General features: G+C 36.9%; 1 non-coding gene across 1 annotated transcript; it reads right to left on the bottom strand.

Moving 5' to 3' along the window:
• Positions 1-20,179: 20,179 nt before the first annotated feature.
• LOC147916985 (small nucleolar RNA SNORA33) lies at positions 20,180-20,308 on the bottom strand. The gene has a single exon (XR_015552413.1). It is a non-coding gene; the product is annotated as a small nucleolar RNA SNORA33 (small nucleolar RNA).
• Positions 20,309-25,080: the final 4,772 nt, after the last annotated feature.

The raw sequence follows: 25,080 nt of genomic DNA, 5'->3' as shown, positions 1-25,080 counted from the left end.
CAAGGAAATAGCTTAAGTTAAAGGTACCACCTTTAGAAACTAGAAAAAGAAGAGCAAAATAAACCCAACTGAGCAGAAGGAAGAAAATAATGAGCAGAAATCAAAAAAATGAAAACAGAAAAACAATAGAGAAAATAAATAATACCAAAAGCTGTTTCTTTGAAAACAGTAATAAAATTTTTAAAAATCTAGCAAGAATGACAAAGAAAGAAAAAGACAGACATGGTGTTTGAAAAGATGTTGCTAAGACTGATGTCGAAGAGCGTACTACCTATGTTTTCTTCTAGAAGTTTCACAGTTTCAGGTCTTACATTCAAGTCTTTAATCCATTTGGAGTTAATTTTTGTGTATGGTGTAAGTAAGGTAAGGGTCTACTTTCATTCTTTTGCGTGTGGCTATCCAGTTTACCCAACACCATTAGTTGAAGAGACTTTCTTTTCCCCATGTGTGTTCTTGGCTCCTTTGTGAAAGATTAGCTGTCCATACACATGTGGGTTTATTTCGGAGCTTTTGATTCTATTCCATTGATCTGTGTGTCTGTTTTTGTGCCAGTACCATGCTGTTTTGGTTACTATAGCTTTGTAGTATATTTTGAAATCAGGGAGTGGGAGGAGGGTGAAAGGGATAATTTGGTACATGTGTGTGGTGATGGGTTGTAATTAGTATTTTGGTGGTGAACATGATGTAATCTATGCAGAAATAGAAGTATAATGATGTACACCTGAAATTTTTACAATGCTATAAACCAATGTTACTGCAATAAACAAAAAATTTAAAAAGAAAAAAAGAAAGAAAAAGACACAAATTACCATCAGGAATAAAAGAGGTGATATCACTATAGACACAACAGATAGCAAAAGGATCATAGGGAACACTATGAACAACTCTGTGCACATTAATTCTACAACCAAAATCAAATGGACCAATTCCTCAAAATCCACAAACTGCCAAAACTCACTCAAGATGAAATGGATAACCTAAATAGCCCTATAATTATAAAAAGAATTGAATTCAGAGTAAAAAAAAAAAAAGTTCTAAAAAGAAATCTCCAGACCTAGGTGAATTCACTGATTAATTCTACCAAACATTTAAAGAAGAAATAATACCAAATGAACACAATCACTTCCACAAAATAGAAGAGGAGGAGGAGATACTTCTAAACTCAATTTATAGGCTAGAATTACCCTCATACAAAACAAAAGACATTAAAACTAGAGACCAATATCTCACAAGAACATAGACAAAAATCCAAAAAAAAAAAAAAAAAAAGATAGCAAATTGAATCCAACAATATGTAAAAAGAATAACGTATCATGAGAGTATCTAGACATTGCAACAAGTAGAGTGTCCAGAGACTGCAACACTGCTTCAATGTTTGTGGATCAATCAATGCAATCCACCATATTAACAGTCTAAAGAGGAAAACTGCAAGATTATATCAATGCAGAAAAATATTTGAAAAAATCCTAGTCTCAGCAAACTAGGACTAGAAGGACACTTCCTCAACCTGATAAAGGGCATCTACAAAAAAATCTACAGCTAACATCATACCTAATGTTGAAAGGCTGAATGCTTTCCACCTACCTTCAGGAAAAGGTGAGGATGTCCACTCTTGTCACCCATATTCTTTGCAATAGCACAAGAAAAAGAAATAGAAGGTATAGAATTTGGAAGGAAAGAGATGAAACTGCCCCTCCTTGCAGATCACATGTTTGTTTGTTTGTTTTATGTAGAAAATTCCAAGGAATCTACCAAAAAACTTCTAGAAAAACAGTGAGTTTAGCAAGGTCACAGGAATCAAGGTGAACAAAGAAAAATCGATCAGACTTCTGCAAACAAGCAATGTGAAATTGGAAACTGAAATTTTAAAAAAAGACCGTTTACAATAGTGTTATATAAATGGGATGTTCTGGGATTTCTCTTAGCCAGTCCTGTCAGGCACAATCTGAGAAGAAGACATTGATAGGATAAACTTCTGCTTTGCTTCCTTTCTCCTTTCTTCAGGAAAGGAGTTCTCTTCGTGTTCTTTGAAGGTAGATACATTTGGGGGGAGCTTAGAAAGCTCAGTGGATAATGTAAAACAGAAGAAATGGTGACTTAGAGAGCATTCACTAGACTTTTAAAAGCCAGTACCAAATGACTCAGCCATCTCACTCCTAGATATTCACCCAAGATATTCATAGCAGCCCTAAGCTTTGAAACAACCTAAATGACCATCAGCTAGTGAATGGGTAAACAAATTGTGGCGCATTTATACTATGGAAAACTACTCAGCAATAAAAAGGAATGAATTACTGATATATACTACAGTGTGAATGAATTGCAAACTCATTATATTGAATGAAAGAAGCCAGACACAAAAAACCATATACTGTATGGTTCCATTTATATGTCATTCTACAACGGGCAAAATCAACCTACAGTGACAGAAAGCAGATTAGTGGTTACCTGAGGCAGCAGTTTGGGGGGAATTGAGTATAATGGGACGTGAGGAACTCTTTTGGGGTGATAGAAGTGTGTTATCAATTGTGGTGGTAGATACACTGATAAATAAATTTGTCAAAATTCATTGGAATTTTTCCATTTAAAATAGGTGCATTTTAATTTATGTAAATTATATCTCATTATTGTTGATTAAAAAAAAAAGACAACCACTTTTCTTTACTACTTTCTACCGACAATCTGGCTTAGAATTGTCTTTCCTTGTTTCTTTCTTTCTTTTTTTTTTTTCAACTCAGATGTCCCTCAAGCCACAGGTGGCTCCACTAACCTTGGGATAATAAGGAAATCAATATCCTCGGTCAACATCCTGGAATATGAAAAAGGGTCTGACAGCATGCTGGAACTATTTGGAGTCAGGTGTGATGAAAACATATGCAGTCAACTGGTTGAAGGCATAAATCAGATTTGTGCATGTATTTCTGAAACAAGTTCAAGCTTAGTATAAAAAGTGGTGGACAGACACCCTACACTGGCACTGCTGGCAGAAGGCAAGGCTCTCGATGTCCAAAGACTGCAGGGGAGGAGAAATGTTTTGGAGGCAAAGGTATTTATTGCCAATGGCAACCATGCTGCTTGAACCACCCTAATTGAAAAGACAAAAGAAAGATAGCACTTCCTCTTAACATCGGATTTGGACTCACCCCCAGGATGACAGGAAATGAGAGGGAGAATTTCTCTTCTGGGAGACTATGACCACAAGTATGACATTTTAGCTCTTGCTTTATATGATTCTAATGTTTGAAATCTAATTTATATCTTAACATGAATTTTATTTGGATTAGTGAAGAATTATTCCCCCTGTTTGGTTCATTGGGACAATAGTCTTCCTTTATTTTTTTAACCACAGAGATCAGAGCTCTTCCAAGGGACAACCCATTAAACAGTTAAAACTTCAATCAAAGAAATTTCTTGACATCATTGAAAACAGAAATCAAACAAATATAAACTTTTTTAATTTTCAATAAATTATATTTGAAGGCATAATTCAGAACCCATCTCTTGATTTAAAGTTCACTAAGCAGAGAGGAACCAGTAAGATTGTATCAGCACATCCACGTGGATGCACAAATCAATTTGGCCATGGCAGACAGGACAGATTATGAATATGGGTCATGATGATAAGATCAGTAGTGTTCTTTTCTAGTTCAGTGGACAAAGCCACATAGTGGTGGAATGGTTTGGCCAAATATCCTGAGAAAGTTGGTACAAGTGCAAGGGATATACACAACTGTGTGTGTGTGTAATGGTTTCCTGCTCCCACAGACTAAGGGCTATGTCTTGAAGCAATCGTCACTGAAAGTTCGAGGTGTCCATTTACTTATGTTGCCTATACCCTACCAAAGAATAGCCAAAAGGTTGACAATCAAAGAATGACCTAAAAATGAACAAAATGACATTATTTGCTAGAACTACATTATTTGCAGGGCACAGAGAGAAAAGTTTTATTTCTGTGCAAAAATGTTTTAATTATAAAAACAATATAGCGACAAAAAAGTTATTTTGAAAGATAAAAGCCTAATGTCATCACCCTAATAGGACTATTTTCATTTTGTGTATTCCCTTACTATTGATCCATAAGAATAAAGATTTATTTACTTTATTGAAGTCTTAGCTTACTGATAATTTTGTTTTATGATTTTGTCATTTATCAATAATTTTCTGAAGGCCTAAAGCTATTATTTTTAAAGGATTTTCTTAGCTGGAAACAGACATATGGATCATTTAATCCAGCCTTTCTTAAAGTGTTCTATCTGGATTTTAATAAGTATTAACCTGAGAAAAGGATTCCATGATTAAATAAGTTGGTTGATTTGTAATAATAATCACATAGACTTGAGGAATAGGCATTGATATGACATATTTTCTAAACCTGTCTCATTGCAGGCCCCTTTTGAAAGGAGCATCTCATAGGATTTGTGTTTCACATAATTTGTTCTTTACAACACATTATTTAGATAAATTTCTCTAGCAGGAAACTGAGGCCCAGAGACGTTAATTAAGACTCAACATTACACAAAGAATTTGTGACAGAATCCAGACCAGAACTTCTGAATAAGTTTCTAGAAATAGAACTTCTACCAAAATCTCCTTTACTATTTTGGCTGAATATTCTCACACTGCCATCAAAAATTCTCAGTTACTGACGATTCCACGAATATATTCTGTATTGTAACATCCTTCTATTGAGTCAATGGTACAAATGGAAGTTCTCCTTTTTACCTTAGAGAAAAACGAGGGGCAGAAGACTGAGTGACAAACATTGGGGTATCTACTGAATGAGTGATGCCTGCAGACCTAGAGGCCTGGTGAAGATATTAACAAAATCAACGCCTAAATAAATGTAGATGCATGCAGATTGTCAATAAGTTCTGTATACCGGGAACACAAAAGATTATTATTGAGAAACTACACCAGGAAAACTTTGAGGGAAAAGTTCCATTTTTTGCTCTTATTTCTAAATGTCCTAAAATAAAACTATTAAAAATTTCTGCAATTGACCATAACTCACAAGGAAAAGAATTGTTCTAGTGAAAGAAAGTGTTTCTTATTCCTATCGTGCTTCAATTTTGATTCTGAAACTCTGCAAAATACCTGGTCTGCTTGCCAGAATTGGCTGATGAAATCTCATTATATTATAGAGGAGTGTATTCTTGACATCACATCTAGTTTTTTATTAAACATTCTACTAACTCACATACTCAAGTTATGTAAGGGCTAATCTATTAGTAACGTCTTAGTTCAAAGCACTACTCCTAAATGAAATGGGTTAAGGGTTATTTCTACCACTTATTTAAAAAAAAAAACCCTAAAGAATCCATCAGAAAACTATTAGAAATAATAAACAAGTTCAGCAAAGTTTCAGGGTACAATTAATCAACTTACAAAAATCAGTTGCATTTCTATACACTAACAACGAACTAGCAGAAAGAGAAATCAAGAAGGCAATCCCATTTACAATTGCAACAAAAAGAATAAAGTATCTAGGAATAAATTTAATCAAAGAGGTGAAAGACCTGTACACTGAAAACCATAAGACATTATTGAAAGAAACTGAGAAGACATAAAGAAATGGAAAGATATTCCATGCTCATGGGTCAGAAGAATCAACATAGTTCAAATGGCCATACTATCTAAAGCAATCTACAGATTCAATGAAATCCCAATCAGAATCCCAACGACATTCTTCACTGAAGTAGAACAAAGAATCCTAAAATTTATATGGAACAACAAAAGACCCCGACTAGCCAAAGCAATCCTGAGAAAAAAGAACAAACTTGGAGGCATCACAATCCCTGACTTCAAAATATACTCCAAAGCTATAGTAATCAAAACAGCATGGTACTGGCACAAAAACAGACACACAGATCAGTGGAACAGAATTGAAAGCCCAGAAATAAAACCACACATCTATGGACAGTTAATCTTGGACAAAGGAGCCAAGAACATACAATGGAGAAAGGAAAGTCTCTTCAATAAATGGTGTTGGGAAAACTGGACAATCACAAGCAAAAGAATGAAAGTAGACCATTATCTTGCAGCATTCACAAAAATTAACTCAAAATTTATTGAAGACTTGAATGTAAGACCTGAAACCATAAAACTCCTAGAGGAAAATAAAGGCAGTACACTATTTGACATTGGTCTTAGCAGCATCTTTTCAAATACCATGTCTACTTGGGCAAGGGAAACAAATGAAAAAGTTAACAAATGGGACTACATCAGACTAAAAAGCTTCTGCAAAGCAAAAGAAACCATGAATGAAATGAAAAGATGATCCACCAACTGGGAGAAAATATTTGCGAATCATATATCTGACAACGGGTTGAGATCCAAAATATATAAAGATCTCATACAATTCGACAAGAAAAAAACGAGCAATTCAATTAAAAAATGGGCAGAGGATATGAACAGACATTTTTCCAAAGAAGATATACAGATGGCCAACAGGCACACGGACCAATGTTCAACACCACTAATTATTAGGGAAATGCAAATCAAAACTACAATGAGATATCACCTTATACCAGTCGGAATGAAACCAAGACAAAAAACAAGAAACGTTGGAGAGGATGTGGAGAAAAGGGAACCTTCATGCACTGCTGGTGGGAATGCAAACTGGTGCGGCCACTATGGAAAATAGTACAGAGATTTCTCAGAAAAATTAAAAATAGAATACCATATGATTCAGCTATCCCACTATTGGGTATTTATCCAAAGAACTTGAAATCAGTGATCCAAAGAGATTTATGCACCCCTATGTTCATTGCAGCATTATTCACAATAGCCAAGATGTGGAAGCAACTCAAGTACGCAAGAACTGATGAATGGATAAAGAAGATGTGGTATATATATACAGTGGAATACTACCCAGCCATAAAAAAAAAGACAAAATCGTCCCATTTGCAACAACATGGATGGAACTTGAGGGTATGATGTTAAGCGAAATAAGCTAGACAGAGCAAGACAAATACTGCATGATTTCACTCATATGTGGAAGATAAACACATGGATAAAAAGAACAGATTAGTGGTTACCAGGAGGGAAGGGGGTTGTGGGGAGGGTGAAAGGGGTAAAGGGACAATACTTACAGTGATGGACAATAATTAGACTACTGGGGGTGAGCGTAATGAAGTCTATTCATAAATTGATTAATAATAATATACACCTGAAATTACACAATATTATAAACCATTATGATTTGAATAAAATTACTGGAAAAAAATAATATAAAATATCAGGAATATGGAAAAAAAATAAAATATGATTAGTAAGAAAGGGGAAAAAAATAGCATTCTTTACCTCATTCTCAGGATGGCAGCTGATATCCCCAAGATAAATTTGTATTTCTTTCCACTTAAGACTTGATCCCTATGTATTGCTAGTACAACCAAGACTTCATTGTTGTGTACATGCAAATGAATTTTCAAGAACCCAAAGTTCTTGTTCTTGCTCCTGTCTTCCCAGACTGGAACCCTCTTCTACTTTCAAAATCTCCTCTAAATATTCCTGGAAATCCCCAAAAGGCTGATCTTTAGCTGGCAAGTACTGGTGCACCACTTATTTGCAGCTGGCATCTGGTCTGATTGGCTGCTGTCGAGTTGTTAAATATTTTGCATTGGTACCCACGTGTGTGATAACAAGCTAGACTATGTGCTATGGGCAACTACTGGCCCCTATTTCTTCCTTCCTGCTTCACCCAGGGAGCTGTGTGTCTCAAAAATTCACTCTCAAATTTCACTTCTGCTGTGGTCAATGGAGCTCACTGTGAAAAAGTCTGCCTTCTATGCTCCCAAAGCTCCCAGCCCTTGATGTGTTATGGCAGACTGTGCGAAGAAAGGGAGAACGACTCTTGCCCTGACTGCATGCCACACATTGTCACTAGAGCCTGAAGCAGACTTGCTTCTGCCCAGAGCTTTACAGAGTCCCTCATGAAAGTAGTTCTGTCTAATTATAGCCCTCAGACACTTCACCAGACGGACCCAATCCCAGCTCCAAGAGCTGGGTGAGTCACAGATGCTTCATCACTTCTTTGAGAGAGCTCATCTCCTCTCCACATTTTCTGGACTCTGCCATCAACCAAATTCTTCCCTTCTCAACTAGTCACAAAATGAAAATCCCCATGAATATCAGTGAATGCCACCTGATACTAGTGGTGGCTTGAGAGTGAGTGAATGTTGTTCTTATCCGTTGCCACCTGGATTCCAAGTCAAGTCAGAAAAATACCCCTTTACACTTATTAAAAAGCATCATCACTTGGAGGGATAAATGTGCACAGTAGTATATAAAGACTTGCGTAAGTAACAGGGAGAGTGTGGAGGGGTGGGAAGGCTAGGAAGAAGCCATCTGGAGCATTTATATTGAAATAGCTGTTTCTTAGATATTTATTGAAAGCATCGCCTGTTGACAACATAGACTCTTCTATCTCTACTGTGAAATGTCTTCCTTCTTAATTCCACATAGAAAAATAGGCATCGGTATCTTTTAATTTTGTTTTAAATGATAGGAATTTCAGTTATAGACCTACACCTTCAGATTTAGAACTGCAATAAAAATCTGACCTTTGATGTTTTCACTTTTAAAACATGGATTCTATAAAAGAATGGAAACACTGATGGTTGAGTAGCCGTGGTCGGTTGAAAACTTTAATGACGTTGGTCAAATTCTATTCCAAAATTTCCTTTAAACGATTAGATATGATGTAGTCTTTCTTATAAGTTATGAAGTCCCAGTCATTGGAGCTGGACTATTTCCGAGATTACAAAATGGTAATAATCCAAAGCTCATTTCACATATTAAATCAATGTATCAACATAATTCTGGTGTCTAATGTGGCTTTTGCTCTGGTTTTTTAAGTTCCCATGCTAAAAGAAATACACAAAAAGTTAAAGCATGGCCATGTAATATAGTAAATAATTTTACTTTTTATTGGGAATTTTCTTCAATGTAAATTTATATTGTGATTGCAGCTCCAAAATATATTGCTTTATAAGCAGCAATAATGATCAGTTTCTCCGATTTGATTTAGATACTAACTCCAATAGCCTTTACAAAGATGACAAGGGCTTTACCAGCATGGGTGAAGAGCAAGTAAGGGTGAAGGAAGTGTCTCAGAGGCAAAATTCACGAGACCCAGTGGTTGAATTGATATGGATAATGATGAGATGAGGTAAGTGTAAGATCATTCCTATTTTGTGTATTTGCTTGGTTTGTTTTTGCCTTGGAGGCAAGGTGAGTTGTAACGCCATTTACCAGGCAGGGAACCAAAAAAAGCGAGTATAATGTGGCAGAGCGCTGAGGAATGTGGTTCAGGACATCATAAATTTAAGACGGCGTAGATCTAGTAGGCAGTTATATATGTGCATCTGGACTGCAAGAGAAGTCAGACAGGTGATAGAGATGTGGGACCATCAGTAGAACTAGGAGTTGAAATATTGAGCAAGGTTGTGAGAATGTATTGATAAAGAAAAGACAAGGCCTGGGCCGGCCCTGTGGCTTGGTGGTTAAGTGCGCGCGCTGCGATGCTGGTGGCCCGGGTTCGGATCCCGGGTGCGCATCGAGGCACCACTTCTCCGTTCATCCTGAGGCCAAGTCCCACATACAGCAACTAGAAGGATGTGCAGCTACGACACACAACTATCCACTGGGGCTTTGGGGGGAAAAATAAAATAAATAAAATCTTTAAAAAAAAAAAAAAAAGAAAAGACAAGGCCTAAAAGGAGAGCCTTGAAGAACTCAGAGTTTTCTGAACCAGGGAGAGAAAGCGAAGCCTGAGAGAACAAAGAATGTAACAGAAACAGCAGAAAAGCTAGGAGAAAGTGGTGTGATGGAAGCTGAGAGAGAAGAGAATTTCAAGAAAAGAGAAAAACTAGATGTTGCTTTGATAGTCAGGCATTCAATTCTCCTTCTGCCTTCCCTTCATTGAGAGTAGTGTTGGCGAGTGGTAACACCTGTTTTCTACCATGACACCAAGAGGCCAGGCATCCTCTTCCTGCCCTGGGCAGACACAGATCTAGGCTGGGCCAGTGGGAATGCTCTTCCGTGACTTACAATCTATAATGGTTTCACTGTATAGATAGATGAGTAGACTCAGGTTCAGTGAAATTAAAATCACCCAAGGCCACAAAGTTAATTATGGCATAGATGGGACTAGAACACATGTCTCTTAACTTCTAGGCTAAGACACTGTTTTTTTTGTTTTTTTATTGTGGTAAAACAAACATAACATAAAATTTACCATCTTAAGCATTTTTAAGTGTACAGTTCAGTAGTGTTAAGTACATTTACGTTGTGCAACCAATCTCCAGAACTCTTTTCATTTTAGGCTAAGGCACTTTTCACTGTACCACTGTGGTCGACACCTCTATATATCTCCCCAATATGCATTCTCCCCTTCTCTTTCATGTTAAAACCACTCCCTCATCCCCTGCAATTTTTAGCTGAGCGCAGGGCCACCCAAAATAAATCCATCTTCCTGGCCTTCCTTGCAGCTAGGTCTGGCCAATGGGATATGAGAAGATGTGACTTGCAGAGTCTCCAGGCTGTAGCCTTGAGAGGAAAGAACACACCTTTTTTCCTCTTTCCCACTGAAATAAATGTGGACCATGGGCCATGCTGATGAAGACAATACCTCCAGATGAAGGCAGAACAAACTTCAAGAACACCCTTGACAACTTCATGAAACAGAGCGGCTATGATAGCTTCGACTATTATATGTTAAAAAAATAAATTTCTAGGGCCAACCCTGGTGGCCTAGTGGTTAAGTCTGGTGCTCTCCGCTTTGGCAGCCTGGGTTCAGTTCCTGGGTGCAGACCTACACCCAAGGGTGGACCTACACCACTCGTCTGTCAGTGGCCATGCTGTGGTGGTGGCTCACACGGCAGAAAAGAGGAAGATCGGCAGCAGATGTTAGCTCAGGGCAAATCTTCCTCAGCAAAAATAAATAAGTAAATAAATTTCTATACCATGTAAGCCATTGTTATTTGGGATGTTTCTTTTACAAAAGCTGAACCAATTGCACCTGATACAACCATGCTGACCCTTATTTCCCTTCCTCTTCTCAAGCACCACAAGAAAAATGCAAGGGATTTACATTCTTCCCTTCTGAAATTTTGGATAGGTGGAGACTCAGGTTTAATATCCTTAGCCTCAAAATCCAAGAATGACATTTAGTTTATCCTGTTAGCAAGGCCAAGTTGATGGAGACACAAATGCATATAATGCTACAACTTAGTGGATAGGGGAGCTGGGAGGAAATCTATTTTGGGCAATGTCTTTGAAGTGAGACCTTTGTACTAACACAGCGTACCAGATAAATAAAGGGGAAAAAAAAAACATCTCTTTAATTCAGATTTATTTCTGGAAGATAAGTGTGTGCAGGTGGGGCAGAGGATGAGCAACAAGAATACTGCACAAACATTGTAACGTCTTCTTACATGTGTGAAAACTAGGAATGTTCACTCAGGAGCTGGTGGTTCCACCAGGTGGTAAAATGCTGGGAAAAGAATTCAGAAAAGAATGTTTAAATTTTGTATTTAGCAAACGATGGAGAGCACTATAAACGTTATTCATTTTAATTCGCAGAAGTCTATAATTCTTATGAAACACTCACTTTACATAAGATGAATTATAATGCTGTACACTTTCTCCCGGAGTCTTCTTTGATAGATAAATCGATCATGTGCTGCTTCAAATAATGACAACAAAGCTACTTAATTTTTTCCCCGGTAAGGTCATGAGTGCTTTCAATATAGATGCTCAGTGCCTTAAAATAATTTGTCTAAGAATCAGACAGACTTGCGTACAAATCCTGATTCAACCAGTTGACAGTGTATGATTAGAAGAAAGTTACCCAATTTTTATGAGCCTCAGAGTCCTTATCTGAAACTAGAGAGAGTCGTATTTGCACTGTAGGGTTGATATGATGATTAGAGAATATAATGATGTGAAGTACTTAGCATATTAATAAGTGCTCAGTAAATTTCACATGTTGCCATTGTTTCTTGTTATTATTATTAGTATTTCTAAATGATAATTTCATTATAATAAAGTCTGATAGCTGTGAGTCCTCTCTCCCTTGTTTCTTCTTAGATTTTCTTGACCCTGGTGATTTCATATAAGTTTTGAATATGAATATTAAATTTTAAATTAAAGAAATTTAAGTTAAAAAATGTAAAGGGAGGGGCTGGTCTGGTGGCGTAGTGGTTAAGTTTGCGCACTCTGCTGTGGTAGCCGGGGTTCGGATCCTGGGCGCTCACCAACGCACAGCTTGTCAAGCCATGCTGTGGCGGCATCCTGTATAAAGTGGAGGAAGATGGGCATGGATGTTAGCCCAGGGCCAGTCTTCCTCAGCAAAAAGAGGAGGATTGGCAGATGTTAGCTCAGGGCTGATCTTCCTCACACACACACAAAAAAAAGTAAAGGGAAATTCCACTTGAATTAGAATCAGGATGCATATTTTCTTAAAAGAGACAGAGAGAAAAGAAAATCTAGCTCATAGAGAAAAATGCAGAAAACAAAGGAATAAAAAGAAATTGTAAATTATAGAAAGCAAAAAACTAAGATGCCTAGTATGTTATCAGTGCTCAATAAGTATTAGGTATCACGAGTGTGAAGTATTATTATTGGAAATATTGCACCAACATACATAGAGCAAAAATGTTTGAAAATACAAGGAATAATATACAAACCACTATTTCACTAAATTACTGAACCCACTCAGTCTTAAACAGATAATACAGGTAAGAAGTAAACAATGATATATAGGATCTAAGTAATATAATTTCTATAATTGAATAAAATTAATGTTATATATGCATTAATCTTTAGACTTTTCAGGAACTACAACTGCTTTAGGAAATTATAGGACATGTATAAAATTTGTGTCAAAAAGAATCTTCATTACTTCTAAAAAGCTAAATGTACACGGGCTCTGAATTTCAATGCAGAGAAAACAGAAATTAGTACTTCAAGTTAAAATTTAAAGGTCCAACTACTCAAAACATTTAAAAACTCAACTTTTATGCCAATTGGGAAATAAAAAGTACAATTAGAAAAATATTTAGAAAATAGTGATGACAGCACTATGTATGTGTAACTGTGCATTATGGTCAAAGGTATACTCTGAGGAAAATTCATATACTTTCATTTTTAAATAAGAAAGAATTTGAAAAGACAAAGCTGATGTTTAACCTGAGGGAGAAGGGATTCACTGAGACCTTAAATTGTTTTAATCAGATAATATTCTCTTTAATCAGGTAACATACATCCTGTATCAGTCATCTTAGGTTAAGATATGTTGAGATAACAAATGACTCAAAAATCCTATTGGTTTACAATTATAAAGATTTATTTTGAAATTATTTTATATGCTCATCATGAGTTGGCTGCAGATCTGTGGTCTCACTGCATCTCTAGGAGTAGACCTTGGGGAGATGGCTCGTGGCATGGGGAAAAGAAAGAATGGCAGAACCATACAATGGTTCTCAAAAGTTCTGCTCAGTAGTGGCACACATGTCCTCTGCTCACACATCGTGACAAAAACTGACTTCAATGGACTATGAATGTGTAATTCATCAGGGAAGGACAGCAAATATTTTGAACAATAATATAGTCTTATTGCAGTCTTCCATCTTGGTCACAAATATTTTCTTCCTTCCCTTCTGTATTCAAAATATACTCTGTTCCTCCCTAAAAGAGACAACACAAAAGTCTCCCCCAGTCACAGTATCAGCCTCAAAGAACCAAAATTCTTGTGATAGTCTCTACACAGATCTACATGTGGCTCTTTTTGATCCGGAGACGTGTGAACTAAAAAGGAGTCAGTGACAGGATAACCACAATAAACATAGCCTTTTGGAAAGGGAATGACTGGGAATGTCCACAGCAGCCACTGATCCACAACAGTGCTGAAAACCTGCTAGGCATACATAGCCAGGACCATGAACTGTAGCACTGGAATACATTTCTTAAGTAGGTCCTGGTTCTGCCCCTGCAGTAGCTGACCAGTCCATTATTCTCCATGGCTCTTGGTTCACCTCTGGGAGACCCCTTCTTTTCCAGCTTCCCCTTCACCACATATGAATACCTTGGGGAACATGTCCTCTTTGGGGGCTGAGTAGCTCTCTCGACCTGCCTCTTGGCCACAGAAACATGAAGGTCTGAGTGTAATCTTCCTGAGGTGAGGGTGAAGGGAGTGGAACCTACTTTGTACAATAATACAATGTACCACATGTGCTTTATATCCATTGAAACCTTCCATGGAAAACCAATTCAACTGGCTTGGGGCCATATTGGATTCCCTTTAGAACACGGGTTTCAGGTTCTAGGTTTTTGGCTTTTTAATGACCTCACAACTTGCCTTGGAAAGAAACTCTTTGGGTTAATCAGCTTATTTTCTGGTATGCCTGCATAATTATGTTCATATGGGACTATTAGACCTCAGCTGGGTCTGTAGCTCCTAGGAATTTCTTCTCCATTTCTGCACCTGTCCATCAAGTCAGAGGAAAATGAAATTTATCAAGATACTTTGGCTCTTCTTGCCTTGCTGCGATGGCCTTGGAATAGTCTGCCTGCAATGAAAAAGGGGCTCCCATTGAGGCACTGCAGTCCTTTTCCTTAAATTACTCAGTTGTAAATCCTGTCCCTCAGAATTAGGAAGTATGAGTGATGGTTTTAGAATTTTAAAAAAAGATTTCCTTCACATTATGATTTTTCTTGAAGGTCATTGTGAGTTGCCTCGCGGATTTGTGCTTCAGTTTGATTCAAAATTTACATTTTGTTTTCAAAATAGAAACATTTATTATCTTTTCCAGTTATAAAAGTAATACATGCTTATCGTAAAAAAAAATTTAAACAATATGAAAATGACAAACCCTGACCTGGTCACTTCACCTGCTGGGAAGTAGGAATTTCCATTTGGACACCTCACATGCGAAGCAGAGGCAGCTGGATGCCATAATCTAGAGGTGGGTCCCCCTGTGTGCAGCAGACCATCTCCAGCCAGCCCACGCTTATTTACCCGACAACTCCAGTTCATCATCGGCCAATCAACAACACTCAGAGACTTTGCTTTCTTAATATGGGACACAGGTATGTGCAATGTTCTGCTCTAGAAGACCTTCTCCATTTTCTTTAACATGGACCTTATTCCCCAGAGCCTAGACCCTGTAATTGGATTTCATGTTAGGCAGTAAAATTTCTCCAATCAGTTCTCAATCTTTGAACTCTTAGTCTTTTATTTTCTTTAAAAAAAAATGTTTTTATGAGCCAGCCCTGATAGCCTAGTGGTTAAAGTTTGGCACTCTCACTTCTTTGGCAGCCCAGGTTTGTTTCCCGGTGGCAAACCACACCACCCGACTGTCAGTTGCCATGCTGTGGTGGCGGCTCACATAGAAGAACTAGAAGGGCTTACAACTAGGATATATGACCATGCACTGCAGCTTTGGGGAGGGGGAAAAAAAAAGAGGAGGATTGGCAACAGACATTAGGTCTGGGCGACCCTTTCCCTGCAAAAAAAAAAAAAAAAAAGAAAAGTTTTATGAGCTTCTTGATAATTTTAATGTCTGCCTCTTGTCATTACCAGTACACAATTTTTCCTATTTTTCTGTTTTCATCATTTTATATGTTCTTTTTAAAATTTTAATTTGTAGGAGCATTATCCTTTTGTCAAATATGTTTCAAGCTTTTTACACAAGTTGTTGATTTGCTTATTGGGTTATTTTTGTGTACAAAAATTTAACCTTTAAAAAAATGGTTAAAACTGCTAATTCTTTCTTTTATGATTTATGCTTTTGATGTCCCAAATTGCACTATATTTTCCCTTAATTTTTTCCCCTTCTTTTTAATTAACTTTAGGGAAAAGGTTTTAAAACTTGTACTTAATATACTTGGAATTCCATTTTATTTACAAGAATTTCCACTTTATATATGTGGTTGTAATTTTATTTGATACACAAAGGTTTATGATTTTTACACTTTGTCAAATGTACCTTTTATTAATATAAAATGACCCTTCAAGACAAGTAACTCCTTTATCTGTTGTGCTGAATGCTACTTTGTCTAATATTAATCCTGAAACATCGTTTCCTTTGACTAGAATTTGTTAAATATATTTTTACCTATACTTTAATGTTTAATCATACACATTTTGATGTGAGTCGTTGTCAGTATATAATTGGATTTTGTTTTTGACCCAGTATAAGTCTTGGCTTTTAATGTGGGATTTTAGCTTATTTATATTTTTTGTTACAACTTAAATATTGGCTTTTAAATCTATCATCTTATTTTGTGCAATCTATTTTATGTTTTCTCATTTTTTCACTCTTTTCTTACTTTTGTTATATAAACTATGTTTTCATATTTCCTCATCTCCCAGGTATGTGACGATAGGTCTTGGTTTTAATTGTATCATTGGTTATATTTAATAATATCAAAATAAATTTTTAATCTATATTTCTCTAATTTTCAACAAGTTTAATGAAAAACAAATTTTGAGTTTTCCCCCATCCCCTATAAGTAAAAGAGTTCAGTACACTTTCTCCCCTATACCTCACTTCTCAATTTTTCTTAGCATAATCTGGGGTTTTAGATGCCCATTATTAGTTACATTTTTTTCAATTATATATCTTCAATTTTGAAAACAATTCTTGACAATTATAATCATTTAATAACTAGTTTTCAATAATATTGCCATGCTTTATACTTATTGATACAGTTAATTGGCAGTGCTTACTGCCTTTTGTATCCATTTTTCCCTTTTCTTGAGCTTTTTGTTTCTTCACTAATTTATTTTGAAAATATCACCAATTCTTTTTCCAAAAAGGATATATGGATGGTATATTTTAAGAACTCTTGGATATCTGAGAATATCTTGGTTCTGTACAAAATCATTGAGTCAGAATATTTTCTCCAAATTCAGTAGATGTTCCTTCACTGATATCTGCCATTTAGTGTAGAGGAGAAATCTAAGCCTATTTTTATTTTTGTTAACTTAAGTAATTTTTAGGTAGACTGCCTGTTAATTATCACCACATAGCTATTTTTATATATAATAATTTTTGCATTAACATATAGTAAATTTGTAATTCAAACATGTTGCCAAGATGTTAGTTATCCATTGCTGTATAAAAAATTGCCCTAGGGGCCAGCCCGGTGGAGCAGCGGTTAAATTTGTGCACTCTGCTTTGGCGGCCCAGGGTTCACCGGTTTGGATCCTGGGCACGGACTTATGCACCGCTCATCAAGCCATGCTGTGGCGGTGTCCCACACAGAGCAACTAGAAGGGTGTACATCTATGACATACAACTATCTACTAGGTCTTTGGGGAGAAAAAAGGAAAAAAGGAGGAAGATTGGCAACAGATGTTAGCTCAGCACAATCTTCCTCAAAAAAAAAAAAAAAATTACCCTAAAATTTAGTAGCTTAAAACAGCAAACATTTGCTATCATATCCATGGGTCAGAAGCCAGCAGAGGTGTAGCTGGGTAATTTTGACTCAGGGTCTCTGACGAAGTTGCACTTCTCAGCTCCTTTCTGATAGTTGTCAGGATGCCTCAGTTTCTTACCAGGTGAACCTCTCCAGAGGGCTGCTCAGCATGGCAGCTGACTTCTCCCAAAGCAAATGATGAGAGAGAGAGAGAGAACAGGAAGCTGTGGTGCCTTTTGTGTCCTAGTCTCTAAGTCACACACGGTCCTTTCCACATTATTCTATTCGTTAGAAGCAAGTCACTAAATCTAGTCCACACTGAAGGGAAAGAGAATTAAGATCCACCTCTTGAAGGGAGGATTATAGGAAAATTTGAGGGCAGTTTTTAAAAATACCACCAAACAGAAATATGCAGTTGTGAGTATGATTTCACTGATTTTTTCCCCCTACAAATTATTAGCCTATGTAATCTGATCTTTTTTTAGTTTGTAACATTTTTTTCAATATCATCTTTGGTATTTTTCTTCTCTTGTATTTGCTTTATCTTTTCTTCATGAATTCTGAATATTCTACAGTACTTATTTCAGCTTTGTACTCTCTACAGTTACACCTCTTTTGTAACTTTCATATCTGTGTTCTTTCCTCTGTAACCTGGTAAATGATCTCATGTCTGTGCTCTATATAAATTCTGCTCATTTTGACCTCCAAGAGCATTTTAAACTCTGCTATTGTATTTTATTTTATCTGCAATCCTTCCACATCTCATCCATATCTATTTTTAGCTCTTACTTTTGCCTTTTCTTGACAACTCGTTGGCTTTCTTCCTGGGTTTTTCTTACCGTACACATTTCAGCTTCTCTTCGTTGAAGTAATTTTTCCTTGTATCAGTTGAAGATGCCAAAGAGTTCCATGAAATTTTTTTTCTGAACTAGCAGTTGATAATTTTCATAGTTGCATTCCTGATCTGAACCTTCCATATTGGCATTATTTTCTCATCGGCTTACTGGTGCTTTCCTTTCACTTCCGTTATAACCTTGGCATATGTCAACAAACAAGATGTGTGGTTTCCCTTGGTGTTGGCCACTTGGATGATGGTAAAATTCCATACTTATCATGACAACTAGAGGGCGAGTTGATGAGTTCACTCCAAGTTCAATACCTACCTTCTAGAAGGCATTCATCTATTGAAGCTCTGCTTTATTGAGGCAGCATCTTCTATTACTACTGTCTGGCATTATAATGCTGTGAACAGGCAGAATACTTGGAACACAATACTCTTGGATACACATTTCCCAGCATTCTGCTTATCTCTGTGTTCCTGATTTAGCTAGTTTGTTTATGAGGCTATGTCTCCCAGGATGGGAGGCATTACCACTAGCATTCTGTTTGTTTTATCAGTTTCATTCTGGGTATAGCTGTTTCTATAGCGATGTAGAATAATGGAGCATTGAAAGGAAAGTGTGGCATCCTTAAGAGGCAACAGCTGTAGCGCAAAGAATAGCTTCTAATTTTCAGTTAGGTGAAGATCTTAGATTCTGAGTAGGGGATAGACAGTGGGAGAACATACAGTACCTTCTTTTCTTTTTTTCCAGATGGTTTTGGTTTTACATGGGTGAAAGTTAGGCACTTCATGAGACGGAACTTAAATAGTTTTGGTTTTTGCTCAGTTCTTTTTGTCTTATAGTTAGCAGTTAGTCCTTCCAGATTCTAGCATTAAATTGTTCATAAATACAAGTTTTTAGAGTTTCTGTGACTTTTCATTTTTTTCTGGTCTTTATAGTTATTTTCATTGAAAATTAGATGAAGTTTTATTGTGGCGACCAGCCAGGATGGCATTTTAACCTGGAAATTTCTCTTGGCCTTATTTATATCAGCAAACAAGGAAATACTTGAGATGCCCAGCAATAGGGGAAAAACAAAATAAATTATGGCATATCTTTGTGAAAGAACACTTTGTAGTCATTAGAAATCGTATTGTTGAAGCATATTTAATGACATAAGGAAAAGCCCACAATTTATCATTTGGTAAAAAAATCACAACACAGTATGTACAATGTAGTTCTAATTTCATAAAACAGCAAAAAAGGGAAAACAAAGAAGACCAGAAAGATATATAATATAACATTCACAGAGGTTCGCTGAGCAGTGGAACTAGGTTTAACTTCTATGCTTTATTTTGAAGGTGTTTCCTTTATTTTTAAACTTTCCATTAAAATATGTATTATTAAAATAAGGAAAACAATATTTTAATTAGCAATTTGTAACAAGCTAATTTATTTGCAAAGATGTTATCTTCTCTTAGTATTAATATTATATACACAGTGGTTTAGAGGTGGTAAGGGAAATGTATTCTCAGGTATAGAGAGAAATTTCTCTGTCTCACAGAGCAAAGATATGTGAGAACCACAATGTTCTATATTTAATGTAACGCTAGCCAGGTATGGATTTATTGTCCTTCCAAGTAATTGATATATAAGTATTATAACATCTTTGCTTGTCCACATACATGTATGTCTTCTAAAATTGATTTGAGGGTATCTAATGGCCACTTTAATAGGAAACTGGTATCTTACACCCATGAGAGGACAACATCTGGCCACAACAAGGAAGATTAATCTATAGCCCAGTGGTTCTCAAAATGTAGTCCCTGGACCAGCAGCAGTACCATCACTTGGGCTCACATTACAAATGCAAATCCTCAAGGTTCACCCCAGACCTAGACCTACTAAATCCCAAAACCAACCTGTTGTTGTTTTCTTATAGCCATTTTCAGGGACCTTAATCATTTCAATGTCTTTAAGGCTTGTAACATGGCTTTACTATTGCCAGCTTTTTCTAAATTTCTGCAGAAACACATTCAGATAAACAGATTCATTTCAACCCATGTTTTAACAAGTCCTCCAGATGATTTTGATACATTCAGTTTGAAAGTCACAGCTATGGACATTAATTAACGTCCATTAAAGTGGACATTATCAAAAGAACAGAAGGCTTTTATAAGTATGGTCATGAAGAAACAAAAGAAAGGCAGGAGCATCTCTGATACTCAGCTAGATAACTGCTCAGAAGATGCAATCTATCCCGAGTGTCTGACTGAACAATAGGAAAGTGAGAACTTGATCTTATTTCCTCTGTGGTTCTGGTATTCCACATATATTGATGGTGGAAAATAAAGAATAAAAAATATCACGTGTACTATATACATCTCGTAAACGCATCAGTTTAACTTGTATCCATCATTATGTAAGTATTAGCAGAGGCCCAGAAACATGCTACCCTGTGCTTAGGTAGAAATGGTTTGCCATCACTCCCCTCTGTGGAAGAGGGTGCTGATGTTGATGAGCCGTGTCTAAGGCCATTTGTTGGACCACAGTGCTTGACAGTAGAGATTAGGGGTAAAGATCAAAGGCCCTGGAGCTCAGAGACCCTAAAGCAGACCGGCCCCTGCTAGTCTTCCTTTCTTCTTATATACAGCTCACATGATGGAGGAGGCTGGGCCACCTCATCTTCCTGGTGAAGTCTGGACGTAGAGGATTCGACACATCTGCTGTAGATTTTAGGGAGGAATTCTCTGTCCTCCACTTCCTTACTTGTGGTGTCTTTTGCTAGCAAGTGGGCCAGTAGTGGAGTATGTAACTGGGATGTGGGTGTGGGTCCAGGTGAAAGGGGCAAAGCAGGGCACTCGCCTTAGGCTTACAGGTAGCCCAGGTACTGGGAGCCCTTTTCTTCTTAGCAGGGTTGCCAGATTTAGCAAAAACCAAACTAAACCAAACCAACAAACACAAAAACCACAATGCCCAGTTAAATTTGAATTTCAGTAAATAATAAATGATTTTTTAGTATAAATATGTCCTATCCACTATTTGGAATTGCTACATAGTATAAGTATATTGTTTACATTATTTTACCATAAAATATTTTATACGTATACTATTTAGTATATTTTAGCATAATAAATACTCGAATTTAACCAGGTGTCCTATATTTTATCTGGTAGCCCCACAAGGTAAACTTCGCTAGCTAAGAGACTCCATTAGGATTTGGGATAAAGGCCTTACAAGAAAAAAAAAGATTTGCCTGAATGTTCATCCTCCTTCAGGAACTTGAGCTGGTAACAGGTAACTGGCTGTGAATTGTGGTGTTCAGCATTCCAGTCCCCCATCCATCCTGACACTATCTCAGTACGACTCTCAGAGAGCAGCTATACCCCAGACTGGCTATAGATTTAAGTCATTTTTTTCTTGAATAATTTCCAAATTTTTCAAAGATGTTGAAAAAGGATGAGGGGGTGGAGCTTGGCTCTTTTGTATGACCCATGACTAATTTCTTTTGAGAAATGTATTTTCCTGGTTCACTCACTGCAGAAAACACAATCGTGTTTCCTCTGCATACAATTTCCAAATAAAAGTAACAACATTACTGATATACGGGTCTATCTCTAGGACTAGTAGGCGAATTCAGCCAGGAGCTCAGAAAAGCAGTTATAAATTATACTTGGTTTTCACCTTTCTGCCTCAATGGCAGTTTAGGGAACCAATTTTGCTACAAAAACAAATTTTTTTTTCCAATACGAGGAAGGGCCATTTTATAAAAAAATCAAGTCTGAAGCTCGTCAAAGAAGGTTAAAGGAATTTATTTCATGTTCTCCGACTTGGCCTATTTGTCAGTCTGGGAGCACATTCTACGCACAGGCTTTGTGTGCTGCTGGTTTTCAGCTGGGGAAGTTGTGTATGAGCTATTGCTCCTCTCCCAGGTGAGAACAGGTGTACACCACTTTAAATTTCCCGTGGATCTGATTGCATCATTTGTTACATTATCCAACATAATGACATGAAATACGTAAATAATAAAATGCCAGTTGCCTGCTGAAAATTTAAAGTGGCAGATCCTCTTTCTTCAGTTGGAAAGGCTGCTATCTGTTGATGGAGCTTTCACCCTGAAAAATGACGGCCAAGCTGACAGGAGCCACAGGGGAACACTTACTCTTCTGGCTGATAAAGTGAATACAAAAAGGAACAGCAGGACATCACCTCTTCTCCACTCTACACAATTGCCATATCTTCCTGCAGTTATCATACGCTTGAGAAAACAGGTTAATTTTAAAGTATGAGTTAAAATCCTGTAAGACTACGGAAGGGAGTGTGTGCCAAGGTCAAATGCTCTGCTATGGAGAGTAAAAGGGGTTGCAGTATTTTCCACTTTCTTTTTTTTTTTAACATATATATATGGTCACTTTGCTTGTCTTTTTATCTAAGTATCAACTTGATAGGTTAGTGTATTAGGTAGAATCCATAGCACGGGGGAGAGAGGAGAAACAGAATAGGTTGATTAAAGTCCTTCCCATGGATGTGGAAACTCAAGGCAAAACTCTTCCAACCATTCCACCGTCTCTTTGTCTTGCTACCTAGGTTCTTTAAAATCCAAGAATTTTCCCCTAAACTTGGATAATGTTATGAGCAGATTTCCGCCCTCAGCATAAACAAAATGAACCACAATTTTTTCCTCAGTTGGATTCAACACAAACGCACTGAGAACCCATCCTGGAGGCTTTGTGTGAGGTGCAAGGAATAAACACAGTTTCTGCCCCCAAGGGCCTTATGGTCTCGCAGATCAATTTAATATGGATTCAGGGTTTCAAATCTATAATGTCATTTACAACGAAAAGAGGAAACATAAAGAAGCCTTTATGAATTACAATTCTTATGTCTAAATTCTTTTTTAAAAAGAACAAAGGCGTGGGGCTGGCCCAGTGGCATAATGGTTAGGTTCGCATACTCCACTTCGGCGGCCTGAGGTTCTCAGGTTTGGATCCTGGGCGCGGACCTACACACCACTTATCAAGCCATGCTGTGGCAGGTTTCCCACATATAAAGTAGAGGAAGATGAGCACAGATGTTAGCCCAGGGCTAATCCTCCTCACAAAAAATAAAGAAGAAAAAGAACAAAGGTGTAATTTTCAGCTAAGTGTTCTTTAACCGTTGGTACAGAAGTGAAGACGACCAACTCACCAAATGTCCCTAGATGGGAATACAAGGACAAGAGTTGTAAAGAATAAACAAGTATATGGAATATGAGAAGAAATAACCCATTAACAAACTAACATTTGTCCTAACCAATATTGTTGGGCTTCTAGTTCTGAACTGACAAAGATGAGATACACTAAATATATTCTGGGGGCCTACAGGAGATATAAACAGTGTGGTGGAGGACTTAACAGGGGATTTGGCTTTGGAGCAGTTGCTGGTGTGCTGGATAAGGAATGGATGCCAGCACTGTACACAGCTATGAGACTTGCCAGCTCAAAGTATTATCTGCTTATGAATTAAGAATGCATTTTGATGGAGCTCTGCTAATTTGCCTAAAGGAATGAGAGTTAGAGCTATAGGAATAGCAAAATTTCCCAGACTGGTGAGACACTAATGACCTCAACTATGTGTACATCGTAGTTATACATGTGTGTGGGAGGAGGAAACATTATGTATTTATATTGTTACTGTTTCCGGCAATGTTCTGGATGGTGCACCATCTGAGTATAACTATCCTGACTTAAAACTTGTCATTTGCAACAAAAGTGAAAATGAGTTTTTGAGATATTCAGAACTATTGCGGTGTCTTATATCTGCATTTTCTTCATATATGTCAGCATCTCTTCTATGCTTCATCTGTACCCTTCCCTTCCTTGCACTTTCAACTTGCTTCCTCTTAGGAATGAGAGTGGAAATGTATTGCAAACTGACGATAGCTTAAAAGTGTGAATCTGAATTAATGAAATGTAAATGGTATTTTCCCTACAATTGAATAGTTACACAAAGTTCCATTATAGTTACACGTTTATGTGTCTTATCTCACCTATGTGTGTTTTTGAGGGCATGGATTTTTATCTTATACCTCTATGAACCCTCTGTAGAGCCTTGAACACAATAGATGCTCACTAAGCATTAATTGGATAAATGGAAAAATTAATAATTCTAGAAAAATGGGAGAGAATCATTCACAGACCTGTTGCAAAATGATATATAATACCATGTGTCTTCTATGAATTGGAGATAGAAAAACTAAGGAACAGAAGCATCAAAATTTGTGTGCCTATAACAAATAGTGCTTTCTAGTTCCAAAACTGCTCAATTCATCACTATGTTATTATAATAGATCTCAGTCTTGCCACCAACATGGTAGAACATCAACTCAAGTTTGTAGAATGAGCAGATCTTTTTCCTCAAACCCTAGCTTCACTTGATCTTGGTCTTTCCATTCAAATAGTTCACATTTCATAGTCTAAGTAGAGATCTATAAACCTAGTTCTGATATGCTTGGCTGGTAGAGGCCAGATAGCTAGAAAATAAAATAGTTAAGCCATAGTGTCTGGGATCAAGTGTTCATAGGTTTAAATCTCAGCTCTGCTAATTGCTAGCAAATTGACCTAGGCTCTCATTTCTCTCCTTTATAAGTGAGGGAAAATAGTTGTGACAATCTAAAATTAAGTTAGATCAATTCATATAAGGTACATGGCACATAGTAAGAACTTGTGTGTGATAAAGTCATAGAATATGGGGAAGATGTGATCATTTTTCCTGATTAAAAGTTGGAAGTAAATTTTGAGTTAGGCCTCAAAATATGAGCAGAGATTTTTTTTACTTTGTTTTGTTTTACATGCAG

Source organism: Ceratotherium simum, chromosome 5 (assembly GCF_057802395.1).
Source record: "Ceratotherium simum simum isolate JZ-2026a chromosome 5, ASM5780239v1, whole genome shotgun sequence".
In the NCBI taxonomy this organism is placed as follows: domain Eukaryota; kingdom Metazoa; phylum Chordata; class Mammalia; order Perissodactyla; family Rhinocerotidae; genus Ceratotherium; species Ceratotherium simum.
The sequence above is the reverse complement of the archived record's forward strand: the minus strand, read 5'-3'. Positions and strand labels throughout refer to the sequence as shown.